Source organism: Mustela nivalis, assembly GCF_964662115.1.
Source record: "Mustela nivalis genome assembly, chromosome: 13".
Classification (NCBI taxonomy): Eukaryota; Metazoa; Chordata; class Mammalia; order Carnivora; family Mustelidae; genus Mustela; species Mustela nivalis.
The window spans coordinates 24,142,433-24,165,280 of NC_139032.1; the positions used below are offsets into that span (position 1 = coordinate 24,142,433).

The 22,848-nt window shown below is 41.7% G+C and overlaps 2 pseudogenes across 2 annotated transcripts in view; both read left to right on the forward strand.

The window, feature by feature from the left end:
• The window catches only part of LOC309846291 (spermatogenesis-associated protein 31D1-like), a 911,407-nt pseudogene that overhangs the window by 844,582 nt on the left and 43,977 nt on the right, over window positions 1-22,848 (forward strand). The gene's annotated exons all lie outside the window — the stretch shown is intronic.
• The window catches only part of LOC309846375 (ras and EF-hand domain-containing protein-like), a 45,183-nt pseudogene that overhangs the window by 17,314 nt on the left and 5,021 nt on the right, over window positions 1-22,848 (forward strand). Inside the window, exons 2-3 of the transcript XR_014316557.1 lie at window positions 18,128-18,273; window positions 22,053-22,143. The product of XR_014316557.1 is annotated as a ras and EF-hand domain-containing protein-like (transcript). The remainder of the gene's footprint in view (window positions 1-18,127; window positions 18,274-22,052; window positions 22,144-22,848) is intronic.

Below are 22,848 nucleotides of genomic sequence, written 5' to 3' on the forward strand. Positions count from 1 at the left end.
AAGACATACAGATGGCTATCAGACACATGAAAAAATGTTCATCATCACTAGCCATCAGGGAGATTCAAATTAAAGCCGCATTGAGATGTCACCTTGTACCAGTTAGAATGACCAAAATTAGCAAGACAGGAAACAACATGTGTTGGAGGGGATGTGCAAAAAGGGGAACCCTCTTCCGCTGTTGGTGGGAATGCAAGTTGGTGCAGTCACTTTGGAGAACAGTGTGGAGATTCCTCAAGAAATTAAAAAATAGAACTTCCCTATGGTCCTGCAATTGCACTACTGGTTACTTACCTCAAAGATACAGATGTAGTGAAAAGAAGGGCCATCTGTACCCCAATGTTTATAGCAGCATTGGCCATGGTCGCCAAACTGTGGAAAGAACCAAAATGCCCTTCAATGGACGAATAGATAGGAAGATGTAGTCCATATACACTATGGAGTATTATGCCTCCATCGGAAAGGATTAAGACCCAACTTTTGTAGCAACATGGCCGGGACTGGAGGAGATTATGCTGAGTGAAATAAGTCAAGCAGAGAGAGTCAATTATCTTATGGTTTCACTTATTTGTGGAGCATAAAAAATAGCATGGAGGACATGGGGAGTTAGAGAGGAGAAGGGAGTTGGGGGAAATTGGAAAGGGAGGTGAACCATGAGAGACTATGGACTCTGAAAAACAATCTGAGGGGTGTGAAGCGGCGGGTGGTAGGAGGTTGGGGGAGCCACGTGGTGGGTGTTGGATAGGGCACGGATGCATGGAGTACTGGGTGTGGTGCAAAAAACAATGAATACTGTTAAGCTGAAAATAAATAAATAAGTAAATTATTTTTAAAGATTATGTAACCTTATTGGAATATTGTTTTGTCTGACAAATTATGTTTTTATTTTACATGTGATCCTCTGACGTAGTTCTATCAAACACATTAAAAAAAGTTATTTCTAAAATGCATAAACATTTTAAATACATTAAGGCAAAGAAAATGTTGCGACCAGTTATGTGAAGATTAAAAAAATTGTGTAAGTAGAATAGTTATTTTTGGAAAATACTTAGGTACTTTAATTGGTTTCTTATCTTGTACTTCCCTGAAGAATTTGTCTTTTTTTTCATTGTGGTCTTTATGCTTTTTCTGCCCCATCAAGTTGCTTATAATGTTCTTTAGAAGATTTTGATTATTAAATTTGACATTATTGACATTGAGCAATTGACTCTTCTCTGCAGGTCATCATGTTTTTAATGGAGAAAACATTCCCTGTCCAATTGCTGACATACAATCATAGAGAAAACTCTGCAATAAGCTTAGAGCAAATTCTGATAAATGGAGGATATTCCCAACTTAGTTTTGGTATTGAGAAGTGTTGATACTTATTTATGTGAATGAGTATTTCTGCCCTTGATGGTCACAAGCTCTGTGTTTTCTGCCTCCCTTTGAAGAGCTTTTTCTGACAAACACTTTGACAGATTTCTTTCTTAAGTTTTGCAAGATAAGCTTGTAGGATAAGTTTGTTTCCATTTATGACGCTTATGAATAAGCTTTCCCATATTGAGATGCTTCAAAATTGTAGGCCTTTTCAATTTCATTTTATTTTGGTTCAGAGCATAAATGTAATCAAATAAAAATAGGAAGTCGAGATATTCCAAACCATAATTATGGAGTTTTGGGATTTGTGCAACATTTGAGCTCGCATTTCATCTGTTTAGTTCATCAGTGCCTTCCTGTTTTCAGGCTTATTTTTCAATTAATTCCAATCTGCTAACAGCTTCAAAAGATGAAGACAATTTTTATAAATTTGATAAAAGTTTTCCAACAGATTTTGAGCAAAATGTAATGCCAACTTAGGGGGCAGGTTTATAGCAAACATAGGACGATTTGCTAAGTAGTTCTTCAGAGGTTCAAATGTTTACAAAACCTGAATGTGATAAGCCACAGAGAAAACGTAACCACCACAAAAATGTTTAGATGCTGTAATTATATGTGTGAATGCATTTGAAATTCTGATAACAACAGCTTCTCTTTCATTTGGTAGAATATCAAAGCCTGTCTGGATGCCATCAAATGCACCAGCACCATTTCCACATGTATTTCTGCTTCATAGATGGCTTAATTTAGTAAAAATTATGATAAGTTTTAATCACAGTGCTTTACTTTTGTATTTCACGAAATTTATAGTAATATTTGTAATAAGTCCGGAAGTTTTAATCTTCCACAGAATGAATTTCTAAAAGCTTTATTGTGATGATGGAAAAAAAGAAATCAGACCATTATTGACATTAACTCAACTGATATTCTTTTCGAGGTATTGATCAGAATGATAACAAACTGGCCTCACTTACCTCTGCCAAGTTCTGTTTTTGGCTAATGGAGGCACAAAAGCACCTGTCACTTCACCATGTGTGTTTGCACAAGGAAACTTGAAGTGAAAATGCACGGAACCAATACAGAAGCATTGTCTTTTGATTGAAGGGAAAGGTCCTACTTTACACGCTCTCATTCTTCAGCTGCATGAGTGACCTCGTAGACCCTGAACAGTTTTCCTCAAAGACAGATGCTGATGCTTTTTCAGGAAATTTGTTGTCTTCTGGTTTTTGTGTGGTTAATGGTATCATTCTGGTCCACCATGGTGGAGGCTAAATGTTGACAAACTTAAAAATATATATATTTTGTTTGGAATATTTTTAGATTTACAGAAAAATTGTGAGGACATTGCAGAGTCCCCTTATTACATGTACCTACTTTCCCCCATGATTAGCATCTTGTATTGGTGCTGTATACTTGTCACAATCAGTGAACTGATATTGATACATTAGTATTAATTTAAGTCCATAGTTTATTAATATTTCCTCAGTTTTCCCCCTAATGTCCTTTTTGTGCTCCAGCATCCTGTCTAGGACACCACATTCCATTCAGTTGTCGTGTCCTTGGGCTCCCCTCGGCAGTGACCACTGACAAACATTTTGAGCAAGTTACACATTTATCACCATCATTTTTGTAGAGAGGAAATTTGGTTCTTAACCTTTTTATAGCATGCACCTTTGTTGTTCCTTGACGTCATGGTTTCCAGAAGGGTTTGTTGCAAAATAGTAAAGCATTACCATTCAACAAAATAACTAGTTACATACATTTAAATTGTACTAACCTGGTTAAATTCCAGTAGCAGGAGCATTCCAGATACTTCCTATTGCTGTGTGGGAGGACAGTTCGACTTCTGTTTTCTGTACCTTGTGCCTCTGATTTCCCTTTTTCCCACTGATTTGGCCAAATAGCTGCCTGGCAGAGAGTAGCACAATGGATGGTCACCCAGGCGGCCAGCAGGGCAGCGGTCCCCAGGCTTTCTCGTGCACCCTCTGAGACCTGCGGACTTATCAGTCTCCAGCTTCTCTTATCCAAGTCTAATATGTTTTATCAGTGAGTATTCTATTCTGGCTCCTGAAAGCAAAAGCCTTGTTATGCTGTGTCTGAAAAGGGTCAGGAAAGGAGAGATGGGTTTATCACTGGTTGACTTCTCATTTAGCCACGTGTTCATGAGAAGTTTTGCCACCGCAAGGGTGTGTCATATACTCCCAGGTAAAAGCTGGAGGTAAAAGGTGCAAATCCACGAGCTTCTCTTGGCTTATTGTAATGCAGCTGTTAATAACTTTAATGCATAGTTAGTATGGAGTTCAATAACAGTTAATAGTTATGTACTTTAAATGTAGCTTTTTCATGAGCATTTATCCAGAATTTTCCTTTTTTTTTTTAAGTCAAACTGGACAGAATACAGGACAACAGTATGAGATTGACCTGGGTAAACCCAGGAAGGAGACAGATGTCATCTAAAGAAAAATTTTGTACAGGAACTGATGTGGCACTCTTTTCTTTCCAACTCCTATATTTCTTACCAAAACAGAAATTTTCTGTGTAAATATACCAACTTGCACTAACATTACTAGATTGTGCCTACATTAAACTTGACTCCAGGTAAACTGATAGAACAGAAATACTGGGAGATTGAATGTGAATTCTCAGTACTCTTAAGTAAAGAGTTACCTATTCTCACGTGTTATATTCTCTGTTATATTCTCACATAACAGAGCACACTGACAGTGTGGTGTCCATATACAAATATAAATTGATGTGCACGTAGGGGCAGGATGTGACCAAAGCCCTGTTTCCTTGTATATAGAAGGCTAGACCTGCACTGCCCCATCCTCGTTACTGTGCTCAGGGCCTTCCTTATGTTAACAGACTATTTGGCCCTCGGCCTGTTTGTGTAAATAATGTTTGATTGGAACACAGTTAAGCTTATTCATTTGTGTGTTGTCTGTGTTTGTTTTCATGCTACAGTGGCAGTGTTGAGTATTTGCGACAGAAATTGTAAATATTTTCTGACTGGTGCTTTACAAACTAAGACTTTTACTGACCCCTTCTTTTGGACTACTTGGACCCAATTCCAATATGGGTGGGTGTGACACCCCTCCCCCCCCAAATAAAAGTAGTCCTTGGACACCAGCAAGGTGTTCAAGAAATCAGCTCAATTCTGACACTGTCTACTTGGAGAGAGCATCAGATTCCATAGGTCCTACAGCACTGCCCCTTTCCCCAGTTCAGACACCAGTCCCAAGCCCCAGGCTGTTATGTGTGCTTCCGACTGACTGGAGATTCCAACACTCTCCTCCTTAAGTTCAGTTAATTCACTGGAGAGGCTCACAGATCTCAGGGAGACATCTACTTACATTCACCACTTTATTAAAGGGTAAAGGCCGAGTATGGTATATCCGTATGAAGAGATACACAGAATGAGGTCTTGACCAGAGGAGTTTCTGTCCTCATGGAGTCTGGGGCCTGGCTCAGCGGCACATGAAGTGTTCTGGTTTCCCAACTATGGAAGCTCTCCCAAAAGGACCAAAAACATATTCTCTTGGGTTTTCTATGGAGGGTTCATTATGTAGTCATGATAAGCTAAGTTGTTGGCCATTGGCTGATTCAACCTCTAGCCCCTCTTCTCTCCCTGAAGGTCAGGGTGTGGGGTAGGGGACTGAAAGTTTCAACCTTTAATCACACGGTTGGTCCTCCTGGCAACTATCCGCCTCTTTGGGGGGTGGGGTTCTAAAAATCACCTTCATTAATAAAGAGAGTCCAGTTTCACCCTTATGACTTTGAAAGTTTTTAGGAATTGTGGATGAAGACCATATATGTCTAAGAATTGCATTTTGGGTCATCTGAATGACCAAATATGTATGTCTCATAAATCATGCTATCATACCCTTGGACTGTGAGCTTCGAGGACTGACCTCAGCCATGACCCAATTTTCATTTCTCAGTTTTCCCTGCACTGGCTCTGGTAAGACAACATTTCTGTCCATGAAGTTTCCACACCATGCTGCTTTCTCCCTTTTGACTCTTTCCCCAAAACACAACCCAGAGATACACAGGTGATAAATACCTACTTCTTTCTAACTCATTAGGGCAGAGGAGTCAAGAGCATTAACAGATCATGATGATGGCCAACATTTATCAGTTCCCTACAGTGTGCCTGGATTGTGTGTGCTTCGGTCCAGGTGAATTACGTTATGTGGAAGCTTCTATCACTTTCCTCACTTTATGTCTGAGGAAACTGAATGAAGCGCAGGAGGCTAAGTGTTTTGCCCTGGTTCGCAAAGCCAGGATGTGAGGAGGAAGCATTTGATCTAGCCAGGCCATTACACTTCCCCCAGGCATTATTCACTCCTGACTGAAGCAGCCCTTAGCGGGCACAGTGTGCCCTCCCCAAACCTCTAGCACCATGCCTCTTGCTGTTTCTGTCTTCCTCCCTCTATTGGCAAATTCCCAGTTACTAAATGTCAGTGATTTCAAATAGCAAGCAATTTGCAATTTGAAACATTTCTAGACTTTGAATCATCTCCCAGGGAGTTTCCATTTTAAAATCTTGGCGGGAATGCTACCCATCTAAGTAAAATATGTCTCAAGGCCATGGGAATCCCCAAAGACTATTACCTGTGGGAGATGTATTTGGGCAGGGGCCTGGGTGCAGCACTGGTGGTTGAACACCTGGGCTGGACCATCTTCTGAGCAGCAGCATAGCAGAGCCAAGGAGGGCACGGGCCACTGAACTGGCTTGTCTCTGTGGGATGGTGGAACCAAGCTGAAGAGACCATTACTTTCTCTAGAAGGGAGAGTCAGGTAATCACTTTGTGACTGAGTTAATGACAAGCAAGAGCTTTTGTGAGAAGACAGACCAGAATCACTTCCAGTTAGAGGCGGCTGGCGTCAGGCCGATGGTGGGCAGAGAGGCACACACAGCACACCGTGTCTGGAGGGAAAGGCGTGAACTTCACAAAGAGAGCTACTGCCGCTCTGTTGTAGGGGCAGAGCTAGATTTAGTTGTTGGCATTTGTTTTCTAGTTAGTTGCGGCTTGTTCTCAAAATATGTGTATTATGTAATAAAAGTATGTTTTGAAGTCAGTAACTTTTATCTAACCTGTGTGGGAGTAAAAGGATAAGCCTTTCCACTTACTGACAAATGACCGTATGGTTGGCTCAGCGCATCTAGAAAGAACAGCTGGTGTCACCTGAGTAGGAATTTACCTATTTTTCTTACCCCCAAAGAGAAATAAGCTGTCAGATTAAAAAGAAAAGAAAAGAAAAATGTTTATTTTTAGAGTAGCTTTAGGTTTGTAGAAGAATTAAGGGGAAGAGATTTCCCATATCCCCGTGCCCCCACACCTTCACAGCCTCCCCCATCGTCAGCACACCCTTATCAGAATGATATATTTGTTACAGTTGATAAACCTACATTTAACTATCCAAATTCCTTATTTTACTTTAGGGTTCACTCATGTACATTATATGAGTTTAGGCAAAGGTAAAGTGATACATACCCATTATCATATTATCTTACAGAGTATTTTCATTGCCCTAAAATTCCTCTGTGTTTCACCTGTTCATCCTATCCCCTCCCCTCCAATCCCTGGAAACTACTGATCTCTTACTGTTTAAATCCAGGTTTAATCCTGTTTAATCCTGCAAAAATCCAAGTTTTGCATTTTCCAGAATGTCATAGAGTTGGAATTATGTAGTATGTAATCTTTTCAGATTGGTTTCTTTTGCATAGTAATATGCACTTAACGTTCCTCTGTATCTTTTCATGGCTTGGTAGCTCATTTTTCAAGTGCTGGTTAATATTTCCTCATCTGGATGGACCATAGTTTACCTAGTCACTCCACCGAAGAACATCTTGGTTGCTGCCCAGTTTTGGCGGTTATGACCAAAGTGGCTGTACCTGTTCATATGCACGTTTTTGTGCTGACATAAGTTTTCATCTCCTTTGGATAAACACCAAAGTTGGATAAACTTTGGATTGCTGGACTGTGTGGTTAAGAGCGAGTTTGGTCTCTTAAGAAATTGTCACGCTGACCTCCCAAGTGACTACCATTTTGCATTCCTAACAACAATGAATGAGAGTTCCTGTTGCTCCACATCCTCACCAGCATTTGATGTTGTCATGTTCTGGAATTTGGCCATTATAATAGGTATGTGGTGCTATCTCATTGTTTTAATTTTCATTTCCCTGATGCCATATAATGTGGAGCATTTTTTCATATGCTTGTCATCTGTATATCTTCTTTGTTGAAGTGTCCATTAAGGTATTTGACCCATTTTTTAAATCAGCTTGTTTGTTATTGTTGAGTTTTAAGGATTTTGGGGGGGTTTATTTTAGATGACATTTCTGTCTTTTACAGATGTTTCCTCCAGTCTGTGGCCTATCCTCTCATTTTCTTGCCATTGTCTTTCAAAGAGCAGTTTTTACTTTTAATGAAGTCTAGCTTATCAATTTTTTTTCTCATGGATTATGCTTTTGGTGTTGTATCTAAGAAGTTGTCACCATACCCACGGTCATCTAGGTTTTCTCCTTATCTTCTAGAAGTTTTATAGTTTTTCATTTTATATTTAGGTCTATGATCCATTTTGACTTCATTTTGATGAATGATTTAATTTTTGTGTCTGTATTTGTTCTTTTTCAAGAGGAAGCCCAGTTGTTCTAGCACCATTTGTTGAAAAGACTATCTTTGCTCCTGTGTTACATTTGCTCCTTTGTCAAATACCTGTTGACTGTATTCAGGTGGGTCTCTTTATGGGCTCTCTATTTGTTCAGGTGATCTGTTTGTATGATCAGATTCTAATTGTCTATAATTTTACATATTCTGTAGCAAAGAAAAGTCAAAGTTCATGAAAACTTCTGAAGTTGTACATTTCTGGATTCAATGACACTGGACTTAGATTTAGTTTTATCCCCCCACAGGCTTGTTGCAAAATCCTGTGCTTATTTTTCTGCTTCAGCCAAAAGTTTATAAAGATAGGAGTATTGGGGGCACCTGGGTGGCTTAGTGGGTTAAAGCCTCTGCCTTCGGTTTAGTTCATGATCCCAGAGTCCTGGAATGGAGCCCCACATTGGGCGCCCTGCTCAGCAGGGAGCCTGCTTCCTCCTCTCTCTCTCTCTGCCTGCCTCTCTGCCTACTTGTAATCTCTGCCTGTCAAATAAATAAATAAAATCTTAAAAAAAAAAAAAAGATGGGAGTAGTTAAGATGCAGATTTGATCAAGTCATTGCTTCCATGTAGCACTCCCAGTAGCTTCCCACCCTCTCAATAATTGCCTTCTCCCATGTCTTTGCTGTGCCTTCTGGCTCCTGCTGACTTCTAACCCACGTCCACGTCTGATGCTGTTGCCGCCTCCCCTGTTCCTGGCTGTCCAGCCCCACCAGCTTCTTCTGGTTACAGGAGTGGCTGCCTTACCTGCGTGCACCCTCCCCACCACATCCTGCCCCTTCAGCCTGTGGTTACTGGTGCCTGGGATTGGCCACCACCCCCTTACCCCTTTCCCACTGACTGCCTAATTGACAACTACTCATCCCTCAGACTATCCCCCAAGTGCTGGTCATGTTCCCCTGTCTATACTGCCAGAATATTTTGTAGTTAATTTTCATGGTGGGTCTAATGGGGAGAAAAACCCAGTCTGTTTCTTAGCATTTTACTTCCAGGATCTTGCATCCATGCCTTAGGTGGCATGGATGTTTTAGTTTCCTGCACTCAGATGCTGGGGTCATAATGTCAGTTTTCTTATGCCAAATGCTAGTGTAGGATGATGCAGATATTGATACTATATACTGTTAGCTTTTGTTCATAGAAAACTGTCTTGAGCGGCACCTGGGTGGCTCAGTGGGTTAGGCCGCTGCCTTCGGCTCAGGTCATGATCTCAGGGTCATGGGATCGAGTCCCGCATAGGGCTCTCTGCTCAGCGGGGAGCCTGCTTCCCTTCCTCTCTCTCTGCCTGCCTCTCCGTCTACTTGTGATTTCTCTCTGTCAAATAAAAATAAATAAAATCTAAAAAAAAAAACAAAACAAAACAAAAAAAAAAAACTGTCTTGAGTTTTAGATCTAATTGACTTATGCTTGAGTGACTACTTTAGCCGCCTATTTTAACGCTTAATGCAGCGAGACTCGGGATCTAAGAGACAGTTTTCCTAACCATCTTACTGGGTCACCGTGTTCCTTAGTGTGAAGTGGCATTATCTGTGCTCGACTGTTGCCCAGAGGTGTCTGTTGAGCTGAGGTGTCCAGGCATTCTCAGTACACTACTCCGGTGTATACATGTTGATGTAGATATATCTGTATATGGTAAGTGTCAATCCTGTGAAAATATGTTACCCTTTTATAATTTAGATACATCCTAAGTGGACCTGTTTTTCTTCTAAGTTTATGTAATAGCCTTTTTAGCCTCAGTGGGAATATTTGTGACTTAAAATGCTTATTTCCCCCGGATCATTGTAAAATTCTAAAATGTGAATTGTTCATCGGTAATTACCCACCCCCACTGTCTTACTGTCTTTTTTTTTTGTTTGTTTGTTTTTAACAAAGCATCTTTTTTTTTAATTTATTTTTATTTTCAGCATAACAGTATTCATTATTTTTTCACCACACCCAGTGCTCCATGCAATCTGTGCCCTCTATAATACCCACCACCTGGGACACCAACCTCCCACCCCCCCCCTCAAAACCCTCAGATTGTCTTTCAGAGTCCATAGTCTCTCATGATTCACTCCCCTTCCAATTTCCCCCAACTCCCTTCTCCTCTCTATCTCCCCATGTTCTCCATGCTATTTGTTGTGCTCCACAAATAAGTGAAACCATAAGATAATTGACTCTCTCTGCTTGACTTATTTCACTCAGCATAATCTCTTCCAGTCCCGTCCATGTTGCTAGAAAAGTTGGGTATTCGTCATCCTTTCTGATGGAGGCATAATACTCCATAGTGTATATGGACCACATCTTCCTTATCCATTCGTCCGTTGAAGGGCATCTTGGTTCTTTCCACAGTTTGGCGACCGTGGCCATTGCTGCTATAAACATTGGGGTACAGATGGCCCTTCTTTTCACTACATCTGTATCTTTGGGGTAAATACCCAGGAGTGCAATGGCAGGGTCATAGGGAAGTTCTATTTTTTAATTTCTTGAGGAATCTCCACACTGTTCTCCAAAGAGGCTGCACCAACTTGCATTCCCACCAACAGTGGAAGAGGGTTCCCCTTTCTCCACATCCCCTCCAACACATGTTGTTTCCTGTCTTGCTAATTTTGGCCATTCTAACTGGTGTAAGGTGATATCTCAATGCAGTTTTTTGTTTGTTTGTTTGTTTTTAAAGATTTATTTATTTGTTTATTTGACAGGCATAGATTACAAGTAGGCAGAGAGGCAGGCAGAGAGAGGAGAAAGCAGGCACCCCACTGAGCAGAGAGACTGACGTGGGGCTCGATTTCAGGACCCTGGGATCATGACCTGAGCCGAAGGCAGAAGCTTTAACCCACTGAGCCACCCAGGCGCCCTCTCAATGTAGTTTTAATTTGAATCTCCCTGATGGCTAGTGATGCTGAACATTTTTTCATGTGTCTGATAGTCATTTGTATGTCTTCATTGGAGAAGTGTCTGTCCATATCTTCTGCCCATTTTTTTGATATGATTATCTGTTTTGTGTATGTTGAGTTTGAGGAGTTCTTTATAGATCCTGGATATCAACCTTTTGTCTGTACTGTCATTTGCAAATATCTTCTCCCATTCCGTGGGTTGCCTCTTTGTTTTCTTGACTCTTTCCTTTGCTGTGCAGAAGCTTTTGATTTTGATGAAGTCAAAATTTCATTTTTGCTTTTGTTTCCTTTGCCTTTGGAGACATATCTTGAAAGAAGTTGCTGTGGCTGATATTGAAGAGATTACTGCCTATGTTCTCCTCTAGGATTCTGATGGATTCCTGGCTCACCCTGAGGTCTTTTATCCATTTTGAGTTTATCTTTGTGTACGGTGTAAGAGAATGGTCGAGTTTCATTCTTCTACATATAGCTGCCCAGTTTTCCCAGCACCATTTATTGAAGAGACTGTCTTTTTTCCACTGTGTATTTTTTCCTGTGTTTTCAAAGATCATTTGACCATAAAGTTGAGGGTCCATATCTGGGCTCTCTACTCTGTTCCACTGGTCTGTGTGTCTGTTTATATGCCAGTACCATACTGTCTTGGTGATCACAGCTTGGTAGTAAAGCTTGAAATCAGGTAACGTGATGCCCTCCGTTTTATTTTTGTTTTTCAACATTAGCGATTCGGGGTTTCTTCTGATTCCATACAAATTTTTGGATTATTTCCTCCAGCTCTTTGAAGAATACCGGTGGAATTTTGATCAGAATAGAATTAAAAGTATAGATTGCTCTAGGCACTACAGACATTTTAACAATGTTTATTCTTCTGATCCAGGAGCATGGAATGGTCTTCCATCTTTTTGTGTCTTCTTCAATTTCTTTCATGAGTGTTCTGTAGTTCCTCGAGTACAGATCCTTTACCTCTTTGGTTAGGTTTATTCCCAGGTATCTTATGGTTCTTGGTGCAGAAGGAAAACTTCCTGACTCTTTCTTGAAGCCAGCATTACCCTGATCCCCAAACCAGGCAAAGACCCTACCAAAAAGGAGAATTTCAGACCAATATCACTGATGAATATGGATGCTAAGATTCTCAACAAGATCCTAGCAAACAGGATCCAACAGCACATTAAAAAGATTATCCACCATGACCAGGTGGGATTCATCCCTGGGCTACAAGGATGGTTCGACATTCGCAAATCAATGTGATAGAACAAATTAATAAGAGAAGAGAGAAGAACCACATGGTCCTCTCAATTGATGCAGAAAAAGCATTTGACAAAATCCAGCATCCGTTCCTGATTAAAACGTTTCAAAGTATAGGGATAGAGGGAACATTCCTGAACTTCATAAAATCTATCTATGAAAGACCCACAGCAAATCTCATCCTCAATGGGAAATAGCCTGCAGCCTTCCCGTTGAGATCAGGAACACAACAAGGATGCCCACTCTCACCACTCTTGTTCAACATAGTATTAGAAGTCCCAGCAACAGCAATCAGACAACAAAGAGAAATAAAAGGTATCCAGATTGGTAATGAAGAAGTCAAACTCTCTATCTTCACAGATGACATGATTCTTTATATGGAAAACCCAAAAGACTCCACCCCCAAACTGCTAGAACTCATACAACAATTCAACAACGTGGCAGGATACAAAGTCAATGTACAGAAATCAGTGGCTTTTTATACACTAATAACAAAGCATCTTGTAATTTATGAGCTGAGTTGCATAGGATCAGATTTTTTTAATTTAAAATTTTTTTATTTAAATGCAGTTCATTAACACATAATGTATTATTGTTTCAGAGGTACAGGCCTGTGATTCATCAGTCTTATACAACACCCAGTGCTCATTACATCACATGTCCTCCTTAATGTCCAGCACCCTATTACCCTAGCCCTCCGTCCCCTCCCCTCCAGAAACCCTCAGTTTCTTTTCTATGATTAAGAATCTCTTATGGTTTTTCTCCCTCTCTGGTTTTATCTTATATTTTTTCTTCTCTTCCCCTATGACCCTGTTTTGTTTCTTAAATTCCACATAGGAGTGAGATCATATGATAATTGTCTTTCTCTGATTGACTTATTTCGCTTAGCACAATACCCTCTAGTCCCATCTATGTTGTTGCAAATAGAAAGATTTCTTTCTTTCTTTCTTTTTTTGATGGCTACATAATATTATAGGCCCAGGTTTATAACATCTAAATGTAATTGGTAATTTATGGTGTGTTTTTCTCTGATCTGTATTTCTCTGATGTCTTTCCTTGCCTTTCATTCACTCTCTTCCTTCAGACATAAAGTAGATTATTTTTATTTATTTATTTATTTATATATATTTTAAAGATTTTATTTACTTGACAAACAGAGATCACAAGCAGGCAGAGCAGCAGGCAGAGAGAGAGGAGGAAGCAGGCTCCCCGCGGAGCAGAAAGCCGGACTCGGGGTTAGATCCCAGGACTCTGGGATTATTACCTGAGCCGAAGGCAGAGGCTTAACCCACTGAGCCACCCAGGTGCCCCTAAAGTAGATTATTTTTAGTATTAGAGAGTTTCTTGGCACAGAAGGGTAGAGAATGTGTTGTCTTGATTGACTAAAACCTATGGCTTGACCCTTAATTTTTACCTAGTGTTTGTTAAATGTACCTGTAAGCCTCTCTGGGTAGTATTTGTGACCAAATGTAACTGCGTGAGATGAGGCCCCAGGCTCAATGAATCAAAAGTGTTTTGGTCCTTGTCACCACAAGGCACGATTCTCAGTCCTCACATGTGCCACTTGGGGTCAGGCCAGAAGGAAACAGATCTGTGTGTGTGGTATTGTGCATTCTCTGCTTGCTTAACCTTTAATGCGGGGAGCAAGGACACTGGGGGAGGCCATGCCTGTAGCACTCTTAGAAGCAGAACAAAGATTGTCTTGGCACCAAGTCTGTTGAGCAGAAGGACCGCGTGTGTTTAGCTGCTTGGGCGAGGCATAGCATTTAAAGTTCACAGAGAGGGACCAGGTATCATCTTTTGCTGCAGTAAGGTTTTTTTTTTTTTAATTTTTGTTTTGTTTTTTCCATCAGATGTCAGAATAGCCAAGTGTGTTCTGTTGGCTGTCTCTTGGCATAATCCACATGGTTCTCTAGTTTCACAGAAACAGACCAAATGAAATACACAGATATATGGGGGCTGGGAGGGTGGGAGGAAACCTTATTGTCTGCAATAGTGCTTCCCAAACAAATAGCTGTAGGTAAACCAAATTTTATAAGATTACCTCATTTTAATCCTCATCATGCCGTCATCCTTTAAAGGAGACCCTTTGTAATGTGGACAGTCCTTGCAGCAATAATGCATAGCCTCCTCCAAAGCAATTTTTTAAAAATCTTGTTATTTTAAGTTTTCTTTAGTGGAGACCTGCCCTTGGGGCCCCTGAAGACCGGTTCAGCATTTCGTTTCGGCACAAAGAGCTAGTTCTTCTGTGGGAAGCTGGACTCTGGAGCCAGATGGGCTGAGTTGGAATCCTGACTCTGCTACCAGGATAGTACTTAGCTGTCTCTGCCTCAGTTTCCTCTTTGGTAAACAGGATGCTGGTGATAACTTCTTTGTAGGGTTGCCATGAAGATTTAGTGACTAGTGGTGTAAATTCTGGATCACTGCCTGGACTACATATGTAAGGTGCCTAATAAGTGTCCGCCTCAGTATAGGATGCTTCCGAGTAGTCCTTTGTTCCCTGAGAGAGAGCGGGTGGTGGTGCTAAAGATTTACCCTGGTCATAGAAGCTTTTACGTAGTTAAGAAGCTATCAAGGAAAAAGATGAGGAAGTAATTTAATCTGGAAGAGGATGATAAAAAAAACCCAAAAACAAAATTGGAAACTATTATGCCAACCTTTTAAGTTCAAACTGAGTGTAACAAAGAAGTTCCAAGTCCTAGTGGCTTTACAAAATACAAACATTTCTTTCTTGTTTGTCATTCAGATTGAGGCGATCAGACAGCCCTGCTGAGCAATTAAGCTCAGTGTGGTGATTCAGGAAGCCAAGCACATTCTCTCCCATAGTTTTGCCATATTGGAATTCTTCACTTCAGCTGTGGGGATGAGGAAGAGAGATGCAGGGAGGTAGAGAAGGAACGGGAAGGGGGATGGAGGGAGAGATGCTGAGAGAGAGAGAAAGAGGGAGAATATGAATGAATAGAAGCTCAGAATCTAATGAAGGATTTTAGGGAACAAGTGTGGAAGTGGCCAACATACCATTTCTGTTTCTGTTCCATTTACCAGAACTAGACACATGACCCTCGTCTACCTGCCTGGGGTTCTGGGAAGTGTGCCCTGTAATAGGAAGCAGGATAGATAAGTATTCATGTAGTCTATAGCACAGTGATTAACCACATCATATATTTTCTGCTAACCATATCACATATTTCTGCTAAAATATCTGGCAGGTATTTTTCATAATACCATTTCTGAAACTCTATAATGTCAAGACCAGCAAAAGTTTTATAAATTATTGTGTTTCTTTCTTATTTTTGAAACTTGGAGAAAGTCCTGAAATCTGGTGACCTGTACTTGTGAACATTTTGTTGTGCTGTTAGTCGAGAAGTAAGGACTCTAGGTGACAGTATCTTAACAGCCATCTCTAACAGGCAGGTTCCTATTAAGGAGAAAGTTTTTATGTTTTCTATCTAGCTGGTGATCAGTAACTGAAAAAAGGCAAGAAGTTAATCATTCTGTTATACATTGAAATTGCATGGAACAGTCCAAGAGTATTTTTGTTTTGTTTTGCTTACAGCTCTAGTAAATATAGCTCACTATTGCAACTAGTGTTTGTTTTATTCAGCTCTGATGGGAAAGATGATGGCCGCTTCCTGCAACTTATATCAAATGAAGTGACTTAATCCTGCAGCTTTATTAATAATATTTCACTTGAGCAGTTCTTTTCAATCATAATTGGCCTCTGCACAGATGGAGAAGTTTATTTATAAGTGTAAACCTGGGGGAGTTTATAGCTCACGGACACACCTTGAGGCCATGCTTAACTAAGCGTCTAGGTTAATATATACCTCACATTTTTCAGGGTTTCATAGTTCTGCGAATTAATTTTGGATCGCATTTCTTCTGCCACGGCTCAGGTGCTTTAACTCAATTGGGAAGCAAAACAACGTTCTGGCGAATCATGTGGTCTTCAGCTTCAGACGGGGGATGGAATCCCAGCTCTGCCACTTAATCATTCTGGGACCTTGGACCTTTTGTTGTTTGCTGTGATTGCCTAGGAGTTTCTAGTAACAAACACCAGACTGGTGGCTTAAACAGCTGAAATTTATTTTCATACAGTTCTGGAGGCTAGAAGTCTCAGATCAGGGTGCCTGTGGGGTTTGTTCTTGATGAGGCCTGTCTCTTTGGTTTTTGATGGGCACCTTCCAGTGTCTTCACAGAGTCTTCTCTCTGTACCCTTAGGGTATCACCACTGAACTTGAATCAGGAGCACTGCTAGCCCCACTGACTCACTCCTTTGTCCTCCAGCATCTAAGCTGCCCAGTTTTTCTTTTGAAACGACTCTGGAATATGTGTCTTTTAATAAAAGTTTATAATGACAACTAGGATAGTCACATATAAATACATGTGAATTTGGGCGTTTGGGTGGCTCAGTGGGTTGAGCCACTGCCTTCGGCTCGGGTCATGATCTCAAGGTCCTGGGATCAAGTCCCGCGTCGGGCTCTCTGCTCAGCAGGGAGCCTGCTTCCTCCTCTCTCTCTCTCTCTGCCTGCCTCTCTGCCTACTTGAGATCTCTCTGTCAATATGACGTAATTTTTAACTGACTATAAAATAACAGGTACATTCACTCTTATGATCATAAAGGCTGAAATATGTCTTATCAGAGATTAGTGGGACATGTTATTCATTAGTTTAATGGTTACCTTTTTTTTTTTTTTTTAAGATTTTTATTTATTTACTTGACGGACAGATCACAAGTAGGCAGAGAGGCCGGCAGAGAGAGAGAGGAGGAAACAGGTTCCCTGCTGAGCAGAGAGCTTGATGTGGGGCTCCATCTCAGGACTCTGGGATCATGACCTGAGCTGAAGGCAGAGGCTTTAACCCACTGAGCCACCCAGGCGCCCCTAGTGGTTACCTTTTTTTTCCTGTACCTCTTATTACCTTTCTTTTTTCAAGTTCTATTTCTATTTCTACTTATTGATTATTCATTCATTCGTTCATTCATTCAAGTGGGGTCCATGTCCAGTGTGGGGCTTGAACTTATGATCTTGAGCTCAAGAGTCACACGCTGTACCAGCTGAGCCAATCAGATGCCCCATTTACCTTTCTGTTAATAAAAATACCTGCAAGGGGCGTCTGGATGCCTCAGTCATTAAGCGTCTGCCTTTGGCTCAGGTGGTGATTCCAGGGTCCTGGGATCGGGCACTGCACGGGGCTCTCCGCTCAGCAGGAAGCCTGCTTCTCCCCCTGCTCCTTTCCCCCCTCTCGCTGTGTCTCTGTCTGTCAAATAAATAAGCAAAATCTTTATAAAAAAATAGCTGCACATAGACCTGTACCCCTGGGGATAAAAATATATTATATGTTTTTAAAAAATAAAAATTAAAAAAATTTAAAAAAAAATTTTTAAAAATGTACAGAAAAGAAATAGCTGCAGTAATAACAAAAATTGCCCCTTCCTGTTAATCCCTCTCTATGCATTTCTCTTCCCTCACCAGTCTACGTCTTCTAACACTAAATCATGACCGGGAAACCTAAATATATACAGTTTTTATTTATCAGTCATACCTCAATACATCTAGGAAATAATAAACTTGCTGTTCCATTTTAAAAGTACGGAGAGGGCACCTGGGTGGCTCAGTGGGTTAAAGCCTCTGCCTTCAGCTCAGGTCATGATCTCAGGGTCCTGGGATCGAGCCTTGCATCAAGCTCTTTGCTCAGCGGGGAGCCTGCTTCTCCCCCTCTCTCTTCCTGCCTCTCTGCGTGCTTGTGATCTTTCTCTCTGTCAGATAAATAAATAAATTCTTAAAAAAAAAAAAAAAGTAGAACGGAGTGTAGTGCCACAGCATTGCCTCCTGCCTGCTCTTCTTTCCCTTCTGGTCCTTCTGTTATTGTTACTTTTTTTGGTTCTTATGTGTCTCATTCCTGAAAGTATTCTGAAAATTTGCCTTTTTATTTTTTACTTTGTTTTATTTAGCCTTTAATTTTAATTTTTTTTTTTTTTTTTTGGCAGAAAAGAGCAAGTTAATACCTTGTATCTAAACATCAACCTTGTGGAGCCAAGACTAACTCAGTCGTACGAACATGTTATAAGGAACTTTATCCATGACATCAAACTGCAGAGCACAGAAATGGAACCCTGGCCATTGTAGTGAAGAGGTATTAAAGCCCTTCCTGTCTTTCTTCTTCTTCTTCTTCTTCTTTTTTGTTAAAGATTTCTTCACTTGTTTGACAGAGAGAGACAGCAAGAGAGGGAACACAAGGAGAAGTGGGAGAAGGAGAAGCTGGCTTCTCGCTGAGCAGGGAGCCTGACATGGGGCTCGACCCCAGGACCTTGGGATCCTGACCTGAGCTGAAGGCAGACGCTTAACCGACTGAGCCACCCAGGCATTCTTCCTCCTCCTCCTCCTCCTCCTCCTCCTCCTCTCTTCTTCTTCTTTTTTTAATAGAGAGATAGAATGTGAGTGGGGGTGTGGCAGAGGGGTAGAAGGAGAGAGAATCCTAAGCAGGCTCATATGTGGACGTAGAGTCCAACACAGGGCTCGAGTTGATGACCCTGAGATCATGAGCTGCACCAAAATGCAAAGTTAGATGCTTAACCGACTGTGCCACCCAGGTACCCCAAAGCCCTTCCTTTCTGAATGGTATGGGGAGGTCCTTTAACTGGCTCTGTGTCCAGGAGGCACGTGGACTGAACTGCACGATTCCATTATGATGTGCATGGACTTCCCGAACATCAGGCATCTGGAACTTCCTAAGCTGGGCCAGCACGAAGGCTGAGTGGGGCAGGATGCTGTAAGGACCGCTAGCAGTCCATCAGTAGGTCACCGTGATCCTATCCTATAAACTTTTCAAGACCAATGATTCCATACAGAACAGTTATGACAGGTTTCTTACTGTATATCCATCCTCTTGAAGCCTACTGGAAAGTCTCATCTGGAGAGGCAGACAGGACAGCCCTTGAAGCCTGGCCTGGTCATGGGCCAGTGTGTGACTTTGGGCAGGTTCCTGCATCTGCAGAACGAGACTGTAAACGTTCACATTCTCAGGGTGTGGAGGCCCAGGAGATGATGTCCCGGGTGGAGCCCCCCGCCCCAGGCTGACCACATGGTGGGTGCTCAGTGGTGGGGTTCTTCCTGTCTCTGGCCCTCCTCACCCAGCCTGAACTGGAAGACAGAAAGCGGTAAGCCTGTACTGTCCTATGGCTTGTGTAAGCCATAGCTGGTTTATGTAGGATATCTTACTGGTCTGACCAGCTGACTTACTGGTCTGGAGCTCAGGGCAGAGGAAGGGATTCCGTGTGTTACAGTCCAAATTTCAGCCTCTTTGTTCCCCAGAAGAACCGCAGTCCTCTGGCTTTAGTGGGAAAGAGTGCATTTTGTTTGTTGTAATTCCCGGCTGGTCTGCCCTGTAGTGGCTTCTCATGGTGGCCATTTCACCAGTGTCTCTGAGTGTGAGGCGTGTCCCTGCTGGCCTCTGCCCAGAACTTGTAAAGGACCCTTTGATAGGATGCACCTCATCTGCAAGGGGGCAGGAGAGGGTATGCCTCGGTCTCTTTATTCTTTCCTTCCACATGATGATCAAGCTATCTAGTTAACCTTTTGGAGTTTAAGTGAAGGGAGTTAAAATATAGGAGTGTTTTCAAACATTGATGCTACGTACGACTTTTTATAGTTTTGGAGTCATGTGAAAGTAGAGGTATCATGAACATTTCAGTTCCTGACTCTGAAATTTTCTCTCAAATTTGTCTTCTAGGGGTTTTCAGTAGGAGAGTAGGGCGGTCCTATGAACTCCAAATTCTGTAAACTAGGGGTGATTCACAGACCCTCTTATTGAGTTTTTAGAGTGTCCAGTAATATCTGTTAAAACAGACAAACTTCCATGCACACGCATGTGCACACACACACACACACACACACACACACACGAATTTATATGTGACCTTTAAGGATAGTACCATATAAACCTACAAGAGAAAAAAGAATGTCATTCTTCATGTTGTCCTCACCAGCCAGGCTGCTGTCCCTCTGCGGAGGGAATGTCTTCCCTGTGCTGAGCTGTGTTCCTGCTTGTCTCCTCCTTGCTGCTCAGCTGTTGGAGTGGGAGCCAAAGTCAGGCTCTGTCCCAACTACCAGAGACCTCACTGAAGTGCTTTGGTGATGACTGTGAAGTTCTCCTGTGTTCTTAGCTGAGGACCCTCACCCTCACCTGGGGTTGTGGACAGGGGAGGATCTCTATCTTTTCACTCTGAAGGATGGGCAGTGTCTGGAGGGGAGCCTTGGACCAGGATAGAGTGGACAGTCTTCATCACACCAGACATTTCATTATGAGCTAGGAATTGCTGGGGCAAACATGGTGTCATGATAGACTTATACCTGACTTATTAAAAAAAAAAAAAAAGTTTTGCTCAGAAGTGAGGAAGGCAGAAAGAACACATTCAGGAGCGGTCCTGGATATCGAGAAGGAGCGGTTGGAAAAATGGTAATAGAGGGAGGAGGGATGTGGGACTTGGCTGTTTTATAGTCTCAGAGTTGAGCAAACCAAACAAACATTCTGTGGAGATACGTAGTTCTTAGATGTCATACAGCAGGTATTTATAAACGAACCAGAAATAGCTAACTCTTCCGATGAGGTTAACATCTCTTCAGGTGGGCTGTCAGGTAAGAATGAAGAAAACACAAGGGGAAAATAGCAGTAAGTCATTCAGAATTTTATTTTGGGGCCTTCTCCCCACCCCTTGGACTCACTTGGCACTTTACATAGATATTAAAGTAATGTACGCACAGACCGTGTTAACAAGGGAGCCAGCAAGTGGAAAGCAGGAAAAATGGTGTCCCAGATCCATCAAACTGGAAGACAGGAGATCTTCTGTTCTGTTCTGTTTTTTGTTTTTTTTTTTAATTTTTAAAAAAGATTTTATTTATTTATTTGACAGAGATCACAAGTAGGCAGAGAGGCAGGTAGAAAGAGAGGAAGGGAAGCAGGCTCCCCGCCAAGCAGAGAGCCCTACATGGGGCTCGATCCCAGGACACTGGGATCATGACCTGAGCCGAAGGCAGAGGCTTTAACCCACTGAGCCACCCAAGCACCCCATGTTAGGTTCTGTTGTCTACTTTTTATCAATGTCATGTCATTGACCCTCTAAATCCTGTGGCGCCTCTTGTCATCTAGTTGAATAGGCAAGACTTATGAATGAGAAACTTAGATAATCAGACATACATCAGAGAGAGAGAATAAAAAATACATTTTTGGGGTTTAATCTGCAGCCTCGACCATTGTAGAGTGTGACAGATGTCTCCATACTAGCCAGTTGCTCAGGAAAACTATGCCACAACTCTCCTCAATGCCATGTTCCCATTTCTAACTTTTTGGCAAATCAGTGTGCTCTTCATCTGTAGAGAGGTGATTTGGGGATTAGTAAAGGAAACAGAATTTTTCTACAATGTAAAGACTATTTTTATTATAGAACTTTAGGAAGCTGATTAGAAATAATTGTTGAGATTCCTTTTATCCCCTTCTAACTGTAGCATATAATATTGTGTGTTTTCTATAAAGCGTTGCAGAATTCTATCCAAAGATCTGTTTACTGTGCGGTTCTTTTTTTTGGGTCCAGGATTGTCACTCAGTTGTGGGAGCAAAAAGGATTTTCAGAATTTATCGAGAACTTCCCAGTGATTTGATATCTTTAGCTGTTCTTCGCCACAATCTAGGTTAACACTATTTTGTCTAATTTATACCATTTACTAAATATCTAGTTTTAATGTTATTTTACACCCAAGTGGTCAAAGTGCCAATCCTGTTTTATGATGTGGAAGAACAGGGAATATTCTTTAAAATAGTGTGTTTCTCCTCATCTGTAATATAGGGGTTGAAATAGACGAGGTTGAAGTTGTCTCTGCATGTTGCAGTGAAAAGGTGTGCACCCTCTTGAATTTCAGAGCCCAGGACAAGGCAGCCATGCAGCTGAGTGAGTTGCAAGAGGAAATGGATCAGAGGATTCAGGCAGCACAACACAAGACGTGTAAAGATGTGAGTCTGTGGGATTGGCCCTTTCTTCCCACGATTCCTGATGGATCGCCTTTTACAGACCGGGCACCGGACAGGGTTTTCCATGAGGGCTATTTTTGGTAATGGTTTTGGGGGGAAAGCAAGGGGGGAGAGAGATAATAAGTAATCAAATAAAGTAGATAATTTCAGTAGCTACGAGTAAAGAGCAAGTGTGGTCAGCAACGATGGGGAGAAGCGGTCGGCGGGTCAGGGGCCTCTCTGTGGAGGTGCTGTGAGAGTGGAGGCCCGAGGAAGAAGGCAGCGCCCCCCTGGGGTAGAGAAGGGTGTTTCAGCTCTTATACCACAGTCTCCCCGACCATGCCCACTGCCAACTTTAAATCTAGATTGCAGGGAAATTAAAATTCTGTCTGAGAACTTCAGTGTTTTATAATAAAAAGTACTTTTATTCAGCACTGAGTAAACACTATAGTTGAAACTTGCTTGCCTTCAATGATTTCCATAGAAGCAATGTTTGTCTTTTTTCCTTATAGACTACAACTAGGTGATGCATGTTTCCTGGAAATGGAAAATAGACTTCCCTGTAGGGCTAATGTTGGGTTGAACATTTTCTTTTCATTTGCCCTGTTAACTCCAAGAGGCAGCAGGATGGAGTGAGAAGGGCCTGAGTATTGGCATCTGATTGTTATTAATGTGCTTCCGGGCTCTGCCTTTGACCAGGCAGGTGGC